Source organism: Sus scrofa, chromosome 14 (assembly GCF_054392235.1).
Source record: "Sus scrofa isolate SSC_HxYL_T2T_F1_AM1 chromosome 14, Sscrofa_HxYL_maternal_Yorkshire_Landrace_v2.0, whole genome shotgun sequence".
In the NCBI taxonomy this organism is placed as follows: Eukaryota; Metazoa; Chordata; class Mammalia; order Artiodactyla; family Suidae; genus Sus; species Sus scrofa.
In genome coordinates, this window is record NC_139396.1 from 6,542,158 (window position 1) to 6,564,228 (window position 22,071).

General features: G+C 47.0%; 1 long non-coding RNA gene across 1 annotated transcript in view; it reads left to right on the top strand.

Annotated features, from left to right (window-relative positions):
• The first annotated feature begins 2,000 nt into the window (after positions 1-2,000).
• Positions 2,001-22,071, top strand: part of LOC146396270 (uncharacterized) — a 71,671-nt gene continuing 51,600 nt past the window's right edge. Inside the window, exons 1-9 of the long non-coding RNA XR_014826603.1 lie at positions 2,001-2,171; positions 3,533-6,694; positions 8,300-8,757; positions 9,110-9,309; positions 10,420-10,614; positions 11,743-11,814; positions 13,006-13,143; positions 15,375-15,436; positions 17,818-17,920. This is a non-coding gene — a long non-coding RNA (uncharacterized LOC146396270). The remainder of the gene's footprint in view (positions 2,172-3,532; positions 6,695-8,299; positions 8,758-9,109; positions 9,310-10,419; positions 10,615-11,742; positions 11,815-13,005; positions 13,144-15,374; positions 15,437-17,817; positions 17,921-22,071) is intronic.

Below are 22,071 nucleotides of genomic sequence, written 5' to 3' on the forward strand. Positions count from 1 at the left end.
GCCCTTTGACTCTCTGGTGAGCAATCAAAACATTCCCATCTACTCCTCAGGGAGAGTCTGAATGTAAACACATCATTCCTTCTGTTCAGCTCCTGGGCACCCTCTCTACCTTTCTGAGTCTTCTGTCCAAGTTGGTTACCTTGTCACCAACATCCCACTCATGAAAGGGTCAGCACTTCCCTGAGGACTGCTCACCATTGGTCACCTTTCTCTCCTCTCCTAATCAGGACTGTCTTGTCACATCACATCACATCACCTTTCACTCACCAAGTGTTTATGGAGCATTCAGCTCACGTCAGACACTATTCGAGGTACTGGGAACACAGCAAAGAGGACAGGAGAGTAAAATCCCTGCTTGGGGCTTACATTCTAGTGGAGAAAAGAGAAAACAAACAAGAGACGGGGACCGAGTGTTGCTGGTGGACCTGGCAGTGTGCTCCAGAGAGGGACCAGGAGGAGGAAAGGACACCTGAGTGGATGAGACTGAAGCTGGGGACCAGTGAGGGAGGGGTGGGAACAGTGTGGTTGTGGGGGACAGAGGACAAGGTGGAAGAGGCCTGGAGGGAGCAGGTGCAGGGAGGGATGGTGGCCTAGGTGGGACCTGGCCAGCAGCGGGGAGCAGAGGGTAACCACTGCAGGTAGAGCTGGGGATGGGCCAAGGGAGCTGGACACGGTGGCTTCCAGCAGTAGGCATAGAGACCAGGTGGAAGTTGTGTTCCTGACACTTTCCAGCTGGGCCGCATCAAGGGGCCACCTGCCCTCGTGGCTCCGGCCCAGCGAAGGAAAGGAAAGCATTCTCCATTACCCGAAGACGGGGCTGTGAGCTCCAAGCACGCACTCTGCAGTCAGGCGGGCCTGGGAGCTTCACAGTGTCTCCTCAGTTCATGGGCGGGTGGCGGGGGTGGGGGGGTGTTGGCGAGGTGACAAGGCAGGCGCGCTGGGGCTCGGCGGTGGGGCGCAGAGCCACTGCAGGCGGCGTGGGGTGGCGGCGGGGGGCGGGCAGACTCGGCAGGAAGACGGGGCCTTAGCAGGCCCTGTAGGGTGCGAGGGGGACCCCCCCTCAGTAGGCCTTGCGGGGAGGCAGGGCCTCTTCAGTCCAGGTGCCAGGGGGGCGGGGCCTCGGCAGGCTGTGTGACTGGGGGGCGCGGCTTCTTCAGGTCGACCTGGGGGAGGCGGGGCTTCAGCAGGCCGCGTGCTGAGGAGGCGGGGCCTCTGCAGGCTGTGTGACTGAGGGGCGCGGCTTCTGCGGGACTCGCGGGGACGGGGCGGGGGGGGGGCCCTCTGCAGGCCACGTGCCAGGTGGGCAAGGATTCTGCAGGCTGCGGGCGGGGAGGCGGGGTTTCGGCAGGCCCTGCGCCGGGGGGGCGGGGCCTCCGCTGGCTATGTGACTGGGGGGCGCGGCTCTGGGGGCCGCGGGGGGAGGCGGAGCTAGCCACGCCTTGTGCTGGGGGGACGGTGCCTGGGCCAGCCATGCGCAGGGAGGCAGGGTCTCGGCGGGCCGTGTGCCGGGGGGGCGGGTCCTCAGCAGGCCAAGTGCCAGGTGGACGCGGCTCCTGCAAGCCCCGCGCGGGGAGGCAGGGCCTCGGCAAGCCATGTGCCAGGGAGGCAGGGCCTTGGCAGGCCGCTTGCCAGGGAGGAGAAGCCTAGGCAGGCCCTGTGCCGGGGGCGGGGCGGAGCCTCGGCAGGCCGCGCGCGGGGAGGTGGTGCTTCGACAGGCCGCGCGCGGGGGGAGCGGGGCCTCGGTAGGCTATATGACTGGGGGTCGCGGCTTCTGCAGGCCGAGCCAGGGAGGCAGGGCCTCGGCAGGCCTTTTCCTGGGGGGGCGGGGCCTCGCAGGCCGCGCGCGGACAGGGGGTCCTCCGCCGGCCTTGTGCCTGGGAGGCGGGGCCTCGGCCGGCCGTGTGCCAGGTTGGCTCGAATGTGCCCGGGGGGCGGGGCCTCGGCAGGCCGCGGGAGGCGGGGACACACGGCTCACACCCAATCCCAGGCACAGCCTAGTTAACAGTCCGCAGCCATCTTGAATCGCGGTGTTGCTCTTATTTCCTCAGGAACCGTTTTTTAACGGCTGGCGCAGCTGCTTCCCTAACTGGGGTCTGCAGTGCAGGCGTGGTGTCTCTGCACTGCGCCCTGCAAGCAACTGAAACCCGGCCAAGCACAAAGGAAAAGAAAAGGTAGACTTTGCTTTATTTCCCAGACTGTACTTTTATGAGGAGGGAATTGTTAATGGGCTTTGTAGGTGACAGTTGAACTGCTGAGGAGAAGAAGGAGGCCTGGGGTGGGGCAGAGGAGTCCAGGGCGCCAGAAGAGCCAGTGGGGAGCAGGTGGTGGTGCTGAGGGAGTGAGGGGGCGGTGGGGAAGACGGAGATGAGATGTGAGGGTGGTGGTGAAGTGGGGAGGATGGTGATGAGGTGGGAGGTTGGTGATGAGATGGGGGGGTAGTAGTGAGGTGGAAGGATGCCAGTGATGAAGTGGGGAGGACAGCGATGAGGTGGGGTTACGGAGATGAGGTGGGAGGATGGTGGAGTTGAGCTGAGAGAGAGGGTGGTTAGGAGATCTGCGGTGAGGTGGGAGGATGGGGGTGAAGGAGGAGGGTGACGATGGGATGGTGACAGCTGTGATGAAGTGGGAGGTCCGTAATGAGGTGGGAATAAGGCGGGGTGGATGGTGATGAGGTGAGAGGACAGCTAGAGGAAGTGGAGAAGGGGCTGACTGCAGGGCCAGCAGTGAGAGGGCTGTCACACAGCACAGGAATCTTGACAGGCATCCAGCTTGAGAGGAAAGCCTTCAGGAAGGAGCGGTGTTGGGTGTCATTCAGATGGGCCCAGTTATGGTAGATTGAGGACGTTATCAGCACTACTAAATATCAAATAGACAACCTATCAGCATCTTGTACGAACCTGTAATGGAAACGAATCTGGAAAAGACTAGATATACACATGCAGGGGTATAATGGAATCACTTTTCTGCACACCTGACACACAACATTGGAAATCAACTCTACTTCAATAAAAAAGTTATTCAGGAGGGGACAGGAGCAGAGTAATAATTAGATTATTGTGGTGACAGTCGCCAACTTCCAGCCCCCTTTGGTGCTGGGCTCCTCCTTCGTCCTCTCACAGGTGCGAATGCCTCTGACCCTCTGCCCAGACGTGACTCTTGCTAGAATGTCCATGTTAGAGGGGCTGTGACTCTTTAAAAGGAATTTTTCCCTGGTGGGGTCCCCAGTGTCCCAGGCCTGGCTTGCCAAGAGTGGTCATGAGGGGCCAACTCTCACAAAAGCCCTGGGACTGAGAAGGCCTGCATCAGCTTCCACTTGGAGCCATGGAGGTGGCCAGTTACAAATGCCTTTTTAATGTTGCTCCCAACACTCTGTAACATATCAGGCCATTGCTTCAGGTAACTTCATCGTGAGGCCACTTTCCATTTTATTTCATATTTTCCTGAAGGGATATTGTCCTTGTCAAGCAGACAGGAGCTGACGAGGTGAGGGATCGTAACAATGTGTTATAACTTTGTAAAATTTCTCACCCAGCTCCCTCCCATCATCAACTCAAGACCTAAGATACCGGAAAAGCATCTCTTCTCTCCTCCTTTTTCTTCCTCTGGCTGGTCCTGACCAGAGGGCCCTAGTGAGAGCGGCTCCTGATAATGTCAGGATCTTCTTCGGAACCTGCAGCATAATTCATTTTCCCCGGAATGGATGTGGAGCCTCCCAGTGCTTCCAAATTGGGCTGCACCAACTCTGAGACTTCTGTGTTCCATTTTCTCAATGCTCCAATGAATTGTCAAGACAAAGCTTTGTGTCAAGATAGAGAAGCATCTTTTCCAAGGCCTGCATTTCTGGCTGGGAAACAGGAGCCCAAATCCTAAATGTGTCTATTTGGTCAGCTTACAGTCCAAACAGCGATTTTGGAAATGCGGAGTTTGCAGAGCCTGATGCCTCTCCTGCAGTTTAAATCTGCACGGTTGTCACCAGTTACAGACTATGGCAGATGGCTTGCAGTGTGTAGAGGAGGACAATGGACAAGGAGTCAAAGAGAGAAAAGAGCAGCGCATGTCCTGGTTCAGCTCCTCCAAGTTGCCATTAAAAGTGCATAATTTCACCAGACTCTAGCCTCAAACATCCATGGTCAATTAAAAGCTGTCTCCGGTCAATGGGTTGTGACACAGAGTTTCTATGTTCTAGGGACACCTTCTACCCTTTAGACAGACTGCCTTTCGCCCTGAAAAGTGGCATCCAAAGCCCCACTGTCAGCTAACAAGTGTGTAACTTGCATTGGTGGCACCTTCAGGTTTCATGGCATTTCCTGTCTCTTCACCATGTATAGGCTGTGCATTAAAACTTCCGAAATCCCCTTTTCTATTCTCAAGGGTTCCCACACCCCAGATGATGATGGAATCCGCAATTATAATAAGCAACTTCCAAACAAAATTAAGGGCCCTGCTTTCCTTACAACCATTGCTCTTTTCCCTATACTTCTTCAAACTGGCCCAAGACATTTTAAGGCTGCTGTCTTTGGCTTCTGTGCAGAAAAGAGTGCCTCCTGGTTTCTTCATCTGCTGAAGATGGACCTAGTCCCTTCTCATTTCTTAACCTAAGCTGTGAACCTTTTGCTAATGATGATTTGTAGTCTGAGCTCTCTGGGGTCCAGAGAGAGCTCTGCAGGTGCCTGTCAAATGCTCCACCTGAGAAAGACCAAGCCAAGCTAAATCAAGCACCATGGCTTGACTCAGCTTTCCAAGTTCTGCAGCAGAACAGCAACCGCCCACCCCCACCAGGAACAGAACCTCCCATCAACAGCTTCCTCGCTCCCCCTGGGTTTCTCCCAGTAATTTTTTGAAGATTGCCCGGGGCTGCCAGCCTCATCTGCCTTTTCACTTGGCTTGTTCCTCCTCTCCCAGCTATTTGCTAAAATACAGGGCTTCCTCCCCCTCTTGTTAGAACAAAACTTGTTAGGAAGTTGACCCTAGTCTTCTGAGGATTCCTCGTGTTGTCCCAAAGCCTGTCAGGTAATGTGTAAGTCTGTTAGTTTAAGTGGCAGAGCTAAAGGCTTTTCTCTAACCAACTGACTGGTTTCCCCTCTGCCTCTGAGCAAGCTTCATTCTAGAGTCAGAGATGTCCAGGCACAGCCTTCTGAGTACACTCTCCTCTTGACTTTGAAATCTTCACTGGGCTTTGCCTGCATCTATGCTGGACGATGAGCCTCGGCAACACACGAGGACTTCCATGCCTCACTGGTCAGCACCACTGTGCTGCTGGGATGGAGCCTCCATCCTCCATTCCTATATCCATGCCTACTTTTCAGGCTCACTGGTGAAGAAATAGGATGAGGAAGCAGGAAAGGATCAGAGGCAAGGAGCATGGTCTCACTGACAGTCCATAAGCCTGAATATCTGAGTTTCAGCTCCTTTTATGCAGGTTTCACAGCTGAGAAACAGCCCACCCAATCCTCATTCTGTCTTCACACCACAAGGCTGGCATGGGCAGAGTGCCATCAGGAGAGAACACAGCTCCCACCATGGAGAACCCCTCTAAACTTGCTTGCACCAAAGTCTAGTTCCAACAGCATGTGGCCCGTGGAAAATGCAGCTGCGGTCAGTAACTGAGGTTCTCAGACAGCCTTGCCCTTGCATCCTAGCTCCTGGCACATGCTCCTTCCTGGTTCGCCTACCATGAAGCACGTGACCCCTCTGATGAAACACATATGTGATGACTGACATCCTGGGTTTCTGCCCATGGCAAGTAGGCCCCTGCAGTCACTGGACCACAGTTCTCCCCCACCGAAGGACCCTGCAGGCCATGGAGCACCATGGCTTACAGCAGGGTTTTGGCCCCCATCACCAATGTCATCCCACTAAGTATGTGCCAAGAAGACTCTTGATAAGCCTAAAACCTAATTTGATATGTGGAAGATCCATCTTCACATAAGACCTCAGACTGGTGACAGTTTGGTTTACAGAGAGAGGGTCACAGTCCCAGAGGAGAGATCTACCCAGCAAGGGTGCTCAATGAGGAAGACAGAGCTTTATCCCCTTATTCCTGCAGCATCCACCCTTGACCTTCATGGTTCACTTTGGTCTCAGGCTTTCTCCCAGTGTTGAAGTGAGGGTGTGGGTGTTGTCCTGTACCTCTCCTAGGTCTTAAGAGTACAGCCAACACTCAGCCTCCTCCTACACTCTGGCCCCTCAATCAGCCCTAGACACCTAATGTGTATATGACAGACATGCAGCTGCTGCGACAGCCCCTGATGAGTGCCAAGACCAGCCTTCCCAGTGAGTCCACTCAGGACCTGCGGCATTGCTCAGCTGGCTTGCTGCCACCAGCAGCACTCAGTCAGGTGGTGGTCCTTCCTCACCCAGCAGAGCCAGGCTCTCCTGGACTGTTAACATGGAATTTGGAGGGAATCTTGTGCCTCAAAGAGCATCACTCTTCTGGGGAGAGAAGAGGAATGCATGTGACAATATTAAAGCCAAGGCTGTGTGGTGAAAGTTTAATAGAACAAATATATGGCTGGCTGGCTGAGGAATAATAAAATCACTCTGATGATGAGGACTTTACTGCACTGGTTTCCAGACCCTTGTTTGCTAAATAAATATATTTACTTGGACTCCAAGCTACTGGGTGACCTTGGTCCAATGACTCCACTTCTTCCAGCCATTGTTTCTTCATTGTAAACTGAGAGGATGGGGCTCTGTGAGTGATTCTTGGAGTATCCTCGTACTGGGGGAGGAAGTCTCATATTGTTGGAGCATAAATACTCTCTACCAGTTACTGGGCATGTTTTCAGGGGGTGCAGAGTTGACCCTAGTCTTGTTGCTCTTGTGCTGGTGGCAGGAAGCCATTGTTGCTGCCTTCCAGGACATTGTTGTCCGATGGGGAATGTGTGATGGGGTCTTTCTAAATCCCCTGACCAACCCCTCCCCCTGGTCAAATAAATTCCAAAACTATTTAAAGAAACCTCTGAAAGACTGAGATGAAAGTATTTGTACCGTAGATGTCCCCCAGATGATTCATTTATTGGTTGATGAATTTTATAATGTGTGATTAGATTTAGTCTAAGATCATAAGTCCTTTCTTATGAAATGTACATGCAGCTAGCACCCATGTCTGCATTATTCTCTGGGACTTGAGTAAGAATCTTGTTTGAAAGTCACTGCTATCAGGAAGCAAAGTGTTTGGGGTGTGTGCAGCCTGAGCGTGGCCAAGAGTTGAGTCCCTCTGGTTCATGCAGCTCTACCAGATAACCTGCTGTCACATAACCTACTGCGATGTTTCATCCATGTAGATTATGTTAGCAGCTGTCCGGTGGGGCCTAGAGCAGCTCACTGCAGAAAGGAGTGTGGAGAGAGGGGTGGCTGAAGTGGGTATGGGGTCCAGAACAGGGCTCTGTGAGGGGAACCCAGGAAAGGTGTCTGTGTCAAGACTGATCACCCCACAGCACCATTGGAATGATTGAGGGAGGGAGAGTGTGATATGAAAAATAGCAAACCCAAGGAGTTCCTGTTGTGGCACAGTGGAAACAAATCTGACTGGTATCCACGAGGATGCAGGGTTGATCCCTGGCCTCACTAAATGGGTCAGAGATCCGGCATTGCCGTGAGCTCTGGTATAGGTCATAGACATGGCTTGGATACCTCATTGCTGTGACTGTGGCTGTGGCTGTGACCAGCAGCCACAGCTCTGATTAGACCCATAGCCTGGGAACTCCCCTATGCTGCAGGTGTGGCCCTAAGAAGCAAAAGGCAGAAAAATAGCAAACTCGGGATATGCAATACACACATATATATTTTAGATTTCTTACATGTATAGCCATGGCACTGACAGTTGATAAAATGGGTTCATTGATAAAACCGTAGGTATTGGCAAGATTCTTATGTTTCTTAAAGAGAGTTTAATACATAAAAAAGATTAGAACTGTTAAGGAATGAATGGCTTAGGGATAACAATTAATTGTCTAGTTGTGAAAACAGCCTCTCTGCCTAGATTCTGTAGGCATGAGTACAATGAAATGTCAGGTTTTCTGGGTTTTGTTTTTTTGATGTACCTGCAGCATAGATAAACAGGCTAGGGACTGAATCCCACCTAAGCTGGAACTGTGGAAATGCCACATGCTTAACCTGCTACACCCCCGTGGGAACTCCACAAGATGTCATTTCTTACAAATTTTCTAAAATTTAATCTCTTCCTGTTTCAAACGACTCACCTCTATTGGTTGAAATTAGTAAGTTTTGTTATAAAATTGAATAGCAAGACGACACTGGCTACATACACGTTCCAAGTGGCTTGTCTCCCTTCTAGAAACCGCCAACCTGCCTGCTGCCATCCTGCCTCCCCAACCAGAGCAAGGCCTCTTGAACCACCTCCAAGCAGCTGTCCTCCCCAGGACAGCCTCAGGTTTCTACAGGCTACCCAGCTGAGATGTCCCTGGGGTGCAGTGCTCTCGCCTTCCTCTCCTTCAGTCCAACTCCATGTCCACAGTGAAGGGTCCCAACGGAAACCCAGGAATTTGAGGGAGGCCCTTTCTCTTGGAAAACAGCCCCTGTCTAGAGGCTTACCGCCTTCTGAAGCCATTCCCACAGGCATGGGCCTGGAACACCACGGGCTGGTGGCCTCAACGTGGACAGTCAAGAGCAGGACCCAGCGAGGGACCTGCCCCAACAGATGCTCAGGATGCAAGTAAAGGAGCCCAAGTTTGAATCTCAACAGTAGAATGCTGGCCTCCAGTCATTCTGCAGTGGGGGAGGGGCCGAGGGCAGGTGAGCCTGGGTGGGGGTGGGGTGCCATTCCATGCTGGCCTCTGCAGGGAGGCAAGAACCAGACATTTCTTCCACCTTATGCAGGGGCCAGACAATTGTCCAGTGCCTCGTCAGGCAATGTATGTGTTAGTTTTCAGAGTCACAGCACCGAGGTTTGTCTTGATGTTCCTTTTCCCTTTGTTATTCATCAACTTGTTTGTTGTCCTTCAACCCCCTCAGCTTCAGTCCTGGCTCTTGGCTTCCTTCCCCACAGGCCAGACTTTCTGAACAAAATTCACCTTTTATCATCTGATAACCACGTGGGTTTTCATGGCCACCTGGAACCCAATGTTTATGGTTTGGCTTCTCTCAGCAGACCCACCATTTGTGATTGGTGTGTATCCGTATTTCCTAAGGAAGCCATCTTGTGTGCCAACCAGCATCCAGCAGGACCCACCTTCCTCATGTTCCCTTGTGCTGGAAAGGCCCAGTCTATCCAAAAAGCCACTGCACAGCCCACATGTCCAAGACCAGAGATCAGTCTGACGTGTTTCCCATATTATGACATTGCTGGTAAGTATTGTATGTTTTACCTTTTTAATGATTGAATGTAATATTTTCAACAAATCCTCCCTTCTCAGGGATCACAGTCCACTTGTGCGTGATTGAATTTGCAGTGTTGAGTCCTCCTCCCCCCTCTTTCCCCTGTCCACTCAGTCCTCGTTCCCACTGGTAATCAGAGATACCTGTTTCATTCACATCTTTTCAGAGATCTTTTGGGCAAGGAACATTGAATGCAATCCATTCGCCTTTTCAAAAATTATTTCTTTGTCTCTGAAAATTAAAATGTGCACAGGGATGTAAAATGTTGGAGGATAATGAGAGAAAGCAATTATATATGTATAATATATATGTATATATATGTGTGTGTGTGTCTGTATGACAGGGTCCTTTTGCTGTAAAGTTGAAATAGACAAAGCATTGTAAATCAACTGCAATGGAAAACTTAACAATTATAAGGTAAGAGTTCATCTTGAAAAAAAGTAAAAAGGAAAAATAGAAAATTAAATCTTGTCTCTGTATATCTGAGTATATTATTTTTGTCACCTTCATACTGCCATTGTGGCTCCTCTGTTACTGGACTAACCTTTATTATGGGAGTTTCTACATTCTCTTGAAATTCAAGGAACTGAAAGAACAGAGTGTTCAAAGCCAGGCAATATCAAAAGTAAATATCCAGCTCCATTTGAATTTTTCATTTCCTATACGCAGTGCCTGCCTTTAGCCTTAACTCTGTCCTATGCAACATTTTGGACATATCTTTACTGAAAGTTCTTTCCCTATTTATCTGAAATTTACCTTTCCCTCAGCATCAGCATTTATCTGGCAAGACTAGCCAAAAAGGGTAACATATTAGGCGCTTAGTAGTGAGCAGTTCTAGAGAGGATGAGAACTTGGACTAGAAACTGAAGTGTGCATTTTGGTCCAACCCAAAATAAAATGGCAAAGGGACCCCAAATCTGCAGGATGAAATGTCAATGGAAGAGGCAGGATATAGGATTGAGTGTTTGTGCTTCGTGGGGTTAAGGACAGAAATAAGGGACAAGAAGACAAGTTAATGTACTAAATATCCAAGAGATCTGTTTTTTTTTTTTTTTGTCTTTTATTTATTTTCCTTTTTAGGGCCAGACCTGCAACATATGTGAGTTCCAGAATAGGAGTCAAATTGGACCTACGGCTGCAGGCCTCTGCACACCCACAGCAATATGGGATGCAAGCTGTGTCTGTGACCTACAGCATAGCTCAAGGCAACACCAGATCCTTCTTTCACTGATGGAGGCCAGGGATCAAACCCACATCCTCGTGGATACTTGCCAGGTTCGTTTCTGCTGAGCCACATTGGAAACTCCTTGTATTTCTAGGATTTAAAAAATCAACTACCCGTGAAATGCATGTGCACCTTGAGAGAGTGCCAGTATTTTATCCACCAATGTCCACTCTTCTTTTGGACAAAGCCAATCCCATCTAAGACCTGGCCTTCAAGCCCTGCTTATAAGCTTGTGAATTTCCTGTCGGCATCCCATAACCTTCCACTTTAGAATCTAGGCTCATCATTACCTATGGTCCCATCTGCATCCCTTAGAAAACAAAACAGAGACGCAAATGAGAAACAGTTCTCTGACTCTTATTTTCATGTTGAGAATTAATGTCACCTTACACTCTCCTAATGATATGAATGAGTATTCATGTTTCGTGTAGTGAGAAGAGAGGACAATTAGGAAACTTGCCAAGGGAGATAAGGGGTGGAAACCTAATAGGACTGCAACCAAATCTCTTGGGAGGTGAAATTCATTCTCTGCTGTAGCACCACTACAATTCCTACTGATGTTAGGGTGTCGGGGAAGGCAAGAGAGTTTTAGAAGGAGTGTCCCACATTGAGAAAAAGACTTGGGAAGATGCTTCAGAAGCTTCTTACCCCTTGCAAAGAAAAATAGACTCAAAAGAGAGTGAGAAGCTGAGGTGAGAGGATTTCAAGCAATATCATGGTGAGCCTTGTATCAAGTAGCTCTTGATGGGGGATTGAAAAAATAAACAATTTGGAAATATTTCTCTGTATTTGAGCTCTTATAATGAAAATTTTAAATGTTTTTCAACCAATAACTTCATATGGGAGGATTGGTGAGGCAAGCATTGTACCCAGGCTCTCAAGAAGGGCAGGCTCCTTGTTGTCTCCTCCCCTTGTTCAGGCATTCAACTGATTATTTGTAAGATCCTCACTCATAGCTCTGATATAGTATTTGAATGTATCTTCTCAGGGACCCTGATAGAAAATCACATTGTGGAAAAGTGACATTCCCAATCTGCAATCAATTTTTGTTTACTACCTCAAAACCCTACATCCTAGAGGCAGAGATAATCAAATTAGCTGAAATGTAATTAGGGAAAACCAGTCATGGATGTGGGTGTCTCAATGTCTTTTGGACCCTTATCTGATTATTCCTGCAGAGAGCTTCAGGGCAGGCACTGACAGCTGAGGAGAAACATCTCTGGAAATGGATCACAAGCATCAGAAGACAGGTAATCTCCCACTTGCTGATGGAAATTTAAAGGCACTGAGAGATTCCAGGTTTGTGTCTTGTGGACGTTTCAAGTCTGTGCCCTTGGGTGCTCTGGGTGTTGTTAGATGTAAGGGCTCATGAGAGGTATCCTGTTGATGAAGAAATGCTCCAACGTTGCAACTAACCGGAGAACGGTCCTGATGGTTCACATTTCTTTGCAAAGTATGACAATGTCAGGTCAGTAAGTTGAATCTGCTCCTATTTATTTGTTGGTTGATTGCCAACGGAAATTCTGTGATGTAGTCAAAGAAGTAGGGAGGGAGAGTACAATTGTTCCCAAAGTACCTGCTGTGCTGTAATTGGCCAAGATTGTCAAGTTTACTTCACAAGGATAACCAAAACCTTACAAAGGAAACACCTATGAATCAACCTTTATTGAAAACCTTCCATGCATTAACTAACTACACGGAGAGCAAAACATTCGAGTAGAACAAATGCATTTGGAAAAGCTCTAGGCATGGAAACAGGAGAAAGTTCTCTCAGAGTGTTTTCCATGTCTACAATTCATTGCTAGAAATTCTTTTTAATGGAACCCTAAGGCTTGCTAGGTAAAAGGACCTAATATTTCTAGAAAAAACAGTAAGCAAAACTAAGGAACTGCAGCCCAAAGGGCATGAATGCCCTTGGCCCAAATTGAGGATACCGTGCTTAGGCTGGAGCTCTCCAAACTCTTTCATGGGGATCATATCTAAATGGACGGTTTTCAAGTTTGCAATTTGAATGTGGGAGATCATCTCACAAGAGAGAGGTTGAAGAGGAGAAGGTCAGAAAGTTCTCAATGAGAAGACATATCAAAAAACTCCCCAGAGGATGCCAATTCTCCATTATATTCCTCTCTTGCAAGAATACCTGGGCTAGGTATTCACACATCCCACGCCAGCAAGCATGCACATGTCCACTAGTGGCTAGGGCTGTCAGGTGCAGGGACTACCCTCCACCAACCGCTCCTAGCATCTGTTGAGGCGGGTCTGCTTGGGAAGCCAGTAGTGCATGCATGAGGGCAGAGGGTGGTTTCCCAACGGGTGGCCCGCCTGGGGGTGGGGCCAGTCATGGCGGCCTTTCTGCTTAATTCTGTGAAGGCCCTGGTAAGGCATATGGGGACTTTTCACGTGTTGGGTGTGATCCCTCAGCACTCTTTTTCATTCTGTAGGATATCTGGGCCCTCCTCTGTGTGGGTTCATGCCAGCATGGAGTTAAGGTCCGGAGCAGTGTTTCACCACAGTTTATTGGCAGCACTGTGGGTCGGGCTGCATGAAGACTTGAGTGATTGCAGGGCCTCCAGAGGCAGGTGCATAAAGTTTGTGGGCCATTCAAATGTGTGCCATTCCAGCATGCAGTTCTCAAGAGTAGGAAAGCTAGACAGAAACATTTCCAACTGGAAAACCCTCATGCACTTCCCAGGAAGTAGCACAGGTCACTGGAAAATCAGTGAAGAGCCAAGGTACATGATCATAGTTTCATTGGTGTCTCCTTCAGAACATAAAAATTACTGTCAATGCTCATATTCAAAAGGCATGCTTGGGTCCATGGTGGGGACAACTTTCCTGAATGTAGTGCTCACCATCTCTTTGTAGTCTGATGTAAATCATGAATGATGCACAAGCCTAGATGGGGTTCATACATATTTGATAGGTTGTTGGGAGTCTGGTGGGTGGTCAGATATCTGGGTTGGTTAGGTCTATGGATATGTGTGTATAAGGGGAGTTCATGCCTGTGTTTTGGTGAACGTTTTTAAGGGTGAGTGTTATATTTGAAGGGTTTTGAGATGTAACAGAGGCACACTCAAGGAGTTGGTGTTTAGGTGTTTGTAAGTTGGTGTTCAGGGGAATATTTGGCACATGGTGTTTTCACCCATGAGTTTTGGGATTGTGTGTCTAAAGGTGGACTTGGATTATCTGCCTATGCATAAGGGCCATGTTTGGTCATTAGGGAGGTCTGTTTGTTTGGGTGTACAATCCATTTATGTTGTATATGTGGGGAATGTAGTGAAACTCCGTGGCTGGGACTTCAACCCAGCCAAAATTGAGAGTGGGACTTGAATCAACCTGCACGGTAGTTTGGCACTTGAACCCAGGATCCCAGGTTAGGAGTGGACTGGAACACAATGATTATTTTTTCTCCTTTTTTTTGATATTATCTGCCACATGTGGAGGTTCCCAGGCCCAGGACTGAATGCCACAGCAGCGATCTGGATGGCTGCAGTGACAAAGTTGGATCCTTAACCTTCTGTGCCACAAAAGAATGACTCCAACTCCTCAAAACCACTGTCTTTTAAGGAAAAACCTCTCTCCCAGTGTCAGGACTCATGAAGCTCAGGCTTTTCTGACTCATTGCAGAATGAATTCAGCTTGAGACAAAGCAGTAGGCAATGAGCGAGCTTTTTTAGCATAAGACACTTGTGAGAGAGAGAGAAGTAGGCTGGCAAGGGAGCAGAGCAGCCCCAAGAACCACGAGAGCTCCATTTTTATAATCCAAGGAAAAGAGGAGAAGGGAGAAGTCTGCCTTCTTCCTCATTTGGGGGCAGATGTCAAGGCTTACATCTTTTGTCCCTCACTTTGCCCCTACATGGCTTAACCAGGTCAGTCAACAATGCTATTGAAGTCCTGTGTGTATTACCAGGAGTGTGGTAACATGTACAATATGGCAATTCATCTCAGGTTTCCAGCTAATGTCCCCATTTACCTAGTTTTGTCCCCTGTCATCTATATTTCTGTCTTGGGTATGTGAAAAAATGCTGCTTTTCAAGGACTACTAACTCCATGACTTCATGCAACAGGATTTACTCTTCCTATCTGTTGTCCTATGTTTTAAGTATGGGGGTTTGTGGCTTCAGCATGTCTGACTCATACAGGCCCCTGGTCTTCCTTCAAGTTAGTGTAGATCATAGCTGGGTTCCATTCCTTGAGTGCTCCTCAGCTTACACCAGTTCCCCAAACTCATAAACCTTGTCTTTCACCCCCAGTGGGACTTTTCATGTATTTTAAGTATCCGAATCTATCCTTATCTTTAGGATGATTATTTGTGTATTTGTAGCATGTTGTATGCTTCTTGGCTTTTCTGTGTAGCAGTTTTTCAGGAGCTGTGTGTGTGTCTTTTGATGTGTTTAGGGCAAGTCTGAAACTTTTATGAGACTGGTGAATATTCCATAGGTGGCTGTCCTGTGTTTCTGTGCTTCTGTATTTGCATGAAGGCTGGGTGGGGGGGGAGTGTGATTTTATGTATATGCAGAGCATGTATTATATGTGTATTTGGAACTAAATGCATAGGGGTTATACGTTGCCATATTTGTAATGTCCTGGGTAATTGTGGGTATATTTGGGGCTTGTGGAGAGGAGTTGTGTGTATGAGTTTGTGTGTGTATTCAAGGGGCATGGTCATTTGGTAGAATATTTGCTGGGGCTATGCGCTTGTATTTTTCAGTAGGGACATTTTAGGCCTAAATATTTGGGGAAGTGCACACGTGTGTTTCTTTGTTATTTATTATTTACTTATTCATTTATTTTTTTTTCCGCTCTACAGCATGGTGACCAAGTTATGCATACATGTACGCACAGGATTTCATCGCATTGTTGTGTGGCAATGTAAGTATCTAGACAGAATTCTTAATGCCACACAGCAGGATCTCATTGTACATCCATTCCAAGAGCAATAGTTTGCACCTGTTAACCCCAAGCTCCCAATCCCTCCCACTCCCTCCCTCTCTCCCCGGGCAGCCACAAGTCCATTCTCCAAGTCTATTATTTTCTCTTCTGTGGAAATGTTCATTTGTGCTGTATACTAGATTCTAGTTATAAGTGATGTCCTATGGTCTTTGTTTTTCTCTTTCTGACTTATTTCCCTGAGGATGAGAGTCTCTAGTTCCATTCATGGTGACACAAATGGCCTCATGTCCTTTTTTATGGTTGAGTAGGATTCCATTGTGTATGTATACCACATCTTCCCAATCCAATCACCTGTTGATGGACATTTGGGTTGGTTCCCATGTCTTGGCTATTGTGAATAGAGCTGTAATGACCATGCAGGTGCATGTGTCTTTTTCAAGGAAAGTTTTGTCCGGATGTATGCTCAAGAGTGGGATTGCGGGGTTATAGGGTAGTTCTAGGTATAGATGTCTAAGGTACCTCCATGTGGTTCTCCATAGTGGCTGTACCAGCTTACATTCCCACCAACAGGGCAAGAGGGTTCCCTTTTCTCCACAGCCCCTCCAGCACTTGTGATTTGTGGACTGATGAATGATGGCCATTGTGACTGGTGTGAGGTGGTATCTCATGGTCGTTTCGGTTTGCACTTCTCTAATAATCAGGGATGTTGAGCATTGCTTCAGGTGCTTGTTGGCCATCTGTGTATCTTCCTTGGAGAAATGTCTCTTCAGGTCTTTTGCCCATTTTTCCATTGGGTGGTTGGCTTTTCTGCTGTGGAGTTGCATATGTTGCTTGTATATCCTAGAGATGAAGCCCTTGTCCATGGCATTGTTTGAAACTATTTTCTCCCATTGTGAAAGTTGTCTTTGTGTTTTCTTGCTGGTTTCCTTTGCTGTGCAAAAGCTTGTGAGTTTGACTAGGTCCCATTGGTTTATTTTTGCTCTTCTTTATGTTGCCTTGGGAGAAGGACCTGTGAACATATTCATGAGGTTGATGTCAGAGAATGCTTTGCCTATGTGCTCTTCCAGGAGTTCGTATGTGTGTTTCTAATGGAGCGATGAGGTTCTGTGTTTATTCAGGGGAGTTGGAGACTTGCATTGATGTGTAGGAGAAATATGGGCTATGGTTATGTGTTAGTAAATGCAGGTGTGTGAGCTGGCTTCTCTTATCATTTGATAGATGGAAGTCATTTCATATGTGGTTTTCTGGAGATATGTCCATGGGTCTTACTTGCATATCCATGTTTGTAGGTCTATCACCAGGTGCATGACTGCCCAAGTCTTGTTCACATGGCTTGGAGTTGTTAGGAGTGTGCAAAGTATGTTCCTTTGGAGAATGCTAAGGTGTTATGTGTTTGTTGCTAATGTGTTTGTTAATAGGTACTAAGAGATGGTCTGTCTGTGTCTATCCAGGGGAGGGTAAAAACATACATACATTTGACACACATACACTTAGAGTGCCCTTTCGTTTCTATGTTGGGGGAGGAGGAGGGTGGTTGTATTTTGAAGAGGTGGCATCACGCCTGGTGTTTGGGGCATCTGAATGTCCAAGGGTTGGGAATATCTGTATGTGTGTGTCCATAAGTGTTTGACATTTGTATATGTATCTTAGTCAGTGTAGGCTAATTGTGGCTGTGTGTGTTTTTGAGTTCCTGGAGCTTATGTGGTATGTATTCTGAGAGGTGTGAGAAGTCTGTGTGTTTGGAAACCAAGAAATGATGTAGGCTGTGTGTGTGTTCAGGAGTGCTGGATTAGCTGTGTTTTAGGGCTATGGCATGGCATACGGGCTATGCATGAGACAATTGAGGACTTGCTGGTTTTTGTGAGCCTGTACATGTAGGTATTAAACATGGACAACTGGTTGGTAGGTAGGTTGCACCTGTTTTATTCAGGCCCATGTTTTGGATGTGTATAGAGTTGGAGTGTTACCAGCTAGAGTTCTTGGCCTTCCTTAATCAAGAGCAGTTGATAAGATGCTGGAGGAGAAACTCAGTGAAGGCTTTATTCAGGACACCTGCTTCAGCATAGAGGCACTGAAGCAATCACCAGGTTCCCTCGTTCACCTTTTCACTGAGTAGCGGTGAGCTAGTTCCTTCTATGGGGTGAGGATAGGGGCATGTCCAGGGATTGGGCCGGGGGGTGGCTGAGGGGGCTTGCCCACCCCACCCCTTTAGTGTGGTGCATGTAGGGGGCATGCATAGTCCTCTGCTTTTGCTCTCTGTTCTTCAGAAGTGGCAGTTGTATTTTTCTCATGATTTGTCCGCAATGTGCAAGCAGAGTTCTTTCTCATTGTTTATACTTTTGCTGTATTTTGTTCCCCAGGAGATGTTTGTCCAGGTGCATTCCCTGCAGCCACTGCAGCCACCGCAGCTAAGGGTGCCAGGTCCCAACCTGTCTCAGTAGGAGAGGCAGTGGAAAATTCCAGGTGAGTAGGAATTTGTCTGTAAAACTTTAGAAGTTGTGTCTATTGAGATATGTAAACTTAGGCGGTCATTTTGTATGGTGATTCACACTGAGGATTAAAAGGTACATGTGTGCTCAGAAGACACACACACACACACACACACACACACACACACACATACATACACATACTTATGTGTGATGTCCTTTGCTTACATCCCCTGGTGGGTGTTGAGGGTCCTCCTCAGAGTGTAAGTGGATTGTGTGCACATGCACTGGAACTGGTTCAGACAAGCTTGGGATAATCGGCTCTGTGTTCGGTTACCTCAGCTTTGTAATTTGAGTTTGCTCATGTTTGGAATATTCATACCATGCAGATATCACATCTGAAATGTCACCTGAGTTTCTTGAAGAGCTTCAAAAAGGCATGATATGAGCATATCACTCATCTGTGTGTTGTGACTTAATTATGTGCCAAGCCAGAATATTCAGGCATCATTGGTGTGTGTGTATATCACATTATATTTGAATTGTGAGTGGGGCATCCTGGGTGATGTGCCATTTTATGTGTGCCTTGGCCCTTCATTCTGAATCACAGCATTGCTCCTCTCAGGTTGATTCAATCTTTAGGGTCAAGAATTCCTCCCTCCAAATGCTGGTGAATTCCAGTGGAAATCATGTGGATGGATTTAGGGTATCTGTACCTTAGGCAGGGACACACCTTCAGCATTTGTATGGTCCTAGAATCTGGGGCCCTAGAAGGGTGAGGCTGATTGCAGATCACTCTCTAGCACAGAAGCTTCTCAGGTGTGTGGTTGGCCGACAAGCAGCAGTCAGGAAGTCGTGGGGATTCATGGATAAGAGGTAAGGTGGGCAAGTGTTCTCCCAGGAAAACCCCCTGAGAATCAGTTGGGCAAGCACAGGTATTCCTGGCTCTTCTGTGGCACAGCTGGTAGGCAAGGACACCGTGCACATGGGGTCCAGATGGTTCAAGTCTCTAGAGCCATGTGTCCCTGTGCCCAGTTGCCCCAGTGTGGTGGGAACTACTGTTGGTCAGGCTGGTAAGCTGTATGAGCAATTCTCCACCACCATATCTCTGTGGAAACCTAAGTCCTCAGGGATAGGCAGGACCTCTAGGGTCAGTGAGCTGACAAGGACAAAGGTGGGGAGGCCTTGTCTCTAAGGGAGGCTTGGGGAGTGAGGCCTGGAGAGCCTGGGGAGTCCTTCTCTGAGGAGATATGGCTCTGATATTCCCAAACCTTTAGACATGGTCCCTGTTCTTTTCTGAAGGTTCAGGATGCTTCTAACAATGGGTAGGTCATCTCAGGTCCTTGGTTCTCAGATGACCTGACCCTATTTTTCTTTATTCCACATCCAGCCATCATCCCAACAGGGAGCCATATGCTCACCATGTCCACCAGCTGACCCTACAGCCTCCTGCTTCCCTTCCCAAAATAGACCCCTCTATTTTGACTCAGCTCCTGGATTCCATACAGTGAACTGTTAGTGACCTCTAGGATGATATTCAAGAGCCTCAAGCTGAACGGGCTTGCAAAATAGTAACTTTTGATAAGCCATTCCTAACATCTTCCCTGCTCACACTGATAGGTGGACAATTCCATCATAGTCACAAAGAAGGGTGAATCTGTGGCAGCCTTTGGAGCCTGTGGAATCTCGTTTTGTAGCATTTGGAGTTCCATACATTTAAAAGGTCACTCAGCCTGCTTCAGCTTCCCTTTTAGCAGATTGATAAATAAAAGACAGAAAATAATGGTCTCCGGAGGAGACAGTTTGGGGGGTGGGGGGAATGCTTGGGCTTTTGATGGAAATCCTGTGAAATTGGATTATTATGGTCATTGTGCAATTACAGATGAGTAATAAATAATAATATTAAAATAAAATAAAATAAAATAAATCATGGACGGTAATGTACAGCATGGTGACTGCAGTTAATACCGCGTTGTGTGTTGGAGAGTAGCTGAGAGAATGGATCTTAAGAGTCCTTGGATGCCCTAGTGGAGAGTGGGTTAAGGATCCAGTGGTATCATTGCTGTGGCTCAGGTCACTGCTGTGGCGCAGGTTCAATCCCTGGCTCAGAAACTTCTGCATGTCACAGGCACAGCCAAAAGGAAAAAAAAAGTTCTTATCACAGAAAGAACTTTGTGGTAATGGATATTAACTAGGTTTACTGTGATCATTTTACACTGACAGTTTTAGCCACTACTCTTCCTATTTGGATGGCTTTTATTTCTTTTTTTTGTGTGTTTGCTGTGGATAGAACTTCTAGTAATATGTTGAATACCATTGGTGCTGAGAGTGGGCATCCGTGTCTTGCTCCATATTTTCATGGGAAGGCTTTCAGCTTTTCTCCATTGAGTATTATATTTTCTGCGGGTTTGTCATAAATGGCTTTATTTATGTTAAGGATTGTTCCCTCTTAGACCCACTTTATTAAGAGTTTTGATCATGAATATATGTTGGACTTTGTCAAATGCTTTTTCTGCATCTTTTGAGATGATCATGTGGTTTCTGACATTTTGTTAATGTGGTGCATGGCATTGTTTGATTTGAGTGTGTTGAACCATCCTTGTGAACCTGGGGTGAATCCCACCTGGTAACGGAAAGTTTTTCAAAGTCATTTTCTGTTCTACACAGAAGTTGTATCCATATTTTTTAGATCCCACATATAAGTGATAGCATATGATATTGGTGTCTCACTGTCTTACTAACTTCACTTAGCATGATACTGTCTGTATCCGTCAATGTTGCTGCAAGTGCCATTAGTTCTTTCGTTTTAATGGCTAATATCCCATGGTGTTTATGTAGCACCTCTTCTTTATCCATTCTTCTGTTGATGGACATTTAGGTTGCTTCCAGATCTTGGCTATTGTAAAGTGCTTCAGTGGACACTTGGGTGCCTAGGTCTTTTCAAGTCATGGATTTCTCTGGATAGATGCCCAGGAGTGGGATTTCTGGATCATATGATAATTCTGTTTTTAGTTTTTTTGAGACATGATCATAGTGTTTTCCACAGTGGCTGTATCAATTTTCATTCCCACCAACACTGTTAAGAGGGTCCCCATTTCTCCACATCCTCTACAGCACTTATTTATTGCAGACTTTTTGATGATGGCCATCCTGGTGGGTATGAGGGAGTACCTCATTGTATCTTGATTTGTATTTTTTTTTAATAAGTAGTGATGTTAAACATCTTTTCTTGTGCTTTATGACCATCTGTCTGTCTCCTTTGGAGAATTGTCTAAGTCTTCGGCCCATTTTTTTGGAGGTGATTATAAATTTTGGAGATGAATCCCTTGTCAGTTGCTTCATTTGCAAATATTTTCTCCCATTCCATGGGTTGTCTTTTTTTTGGTTTGTTTAGGTGCAAACAAGGTTTTCCTGTGCAAAACCTTCTAAGTTTATGTATGTATGTATGTATGTTTTCATTTGTTTGTTTTTTTTATTATTTTTAATTCATTGATTTTAGATTATAATGTTTTTTTTTCCCATTATAGCTGTTTTTCAGGATTCTGTCAATTTTTTACTCTATGGCAAGGTGGCCCAGTCTCACTTACATATATATCTTTTTTCTCACATTATTCTCCATCATAAGTGTCTAGACATAGTTCCCAGGGCTGTATTGAATTTTATTACATTTATAGTTGTTCAGCAAACATAACAACCTGATTTTACAGCATTTCCATCCCAAACACCCAGCCCACCCCACCTACTCCCCAACTTGTCTCCTTTGGAAACCATTAGTTTTCCAAAGTCTGTTAGTCTATTTCTGCTCTGCAAAGATGTTCATTGTATCCCTTTTTTAGATTCCACCTATAAGTGATATCATATGATGTTTGTCTTTCACTGTCTAACTTCACTTAGGACAATAATTTCTAGGTCCATCCATGCTGCTGTAAATGGCATTATTTCATTCTTTATGATTTATTTTATTTTATTTTTTTGCATTTTAGGGCCAAACCTAGGGCATATGGAAGTTTCCATTTAGGGATTTAATCCCAGCTGCAGCTGCTGGTCTACACCACAGTCCAAGCAACATGGCATCAGCCACATCTATGACCTACACCACATTTGACAGCAATGCCAGCTCCCTGACTCATGGAAGAAGGCTTGGGTTCAAACCTGCATCCACATGGATACCAGCCAGATTCATGA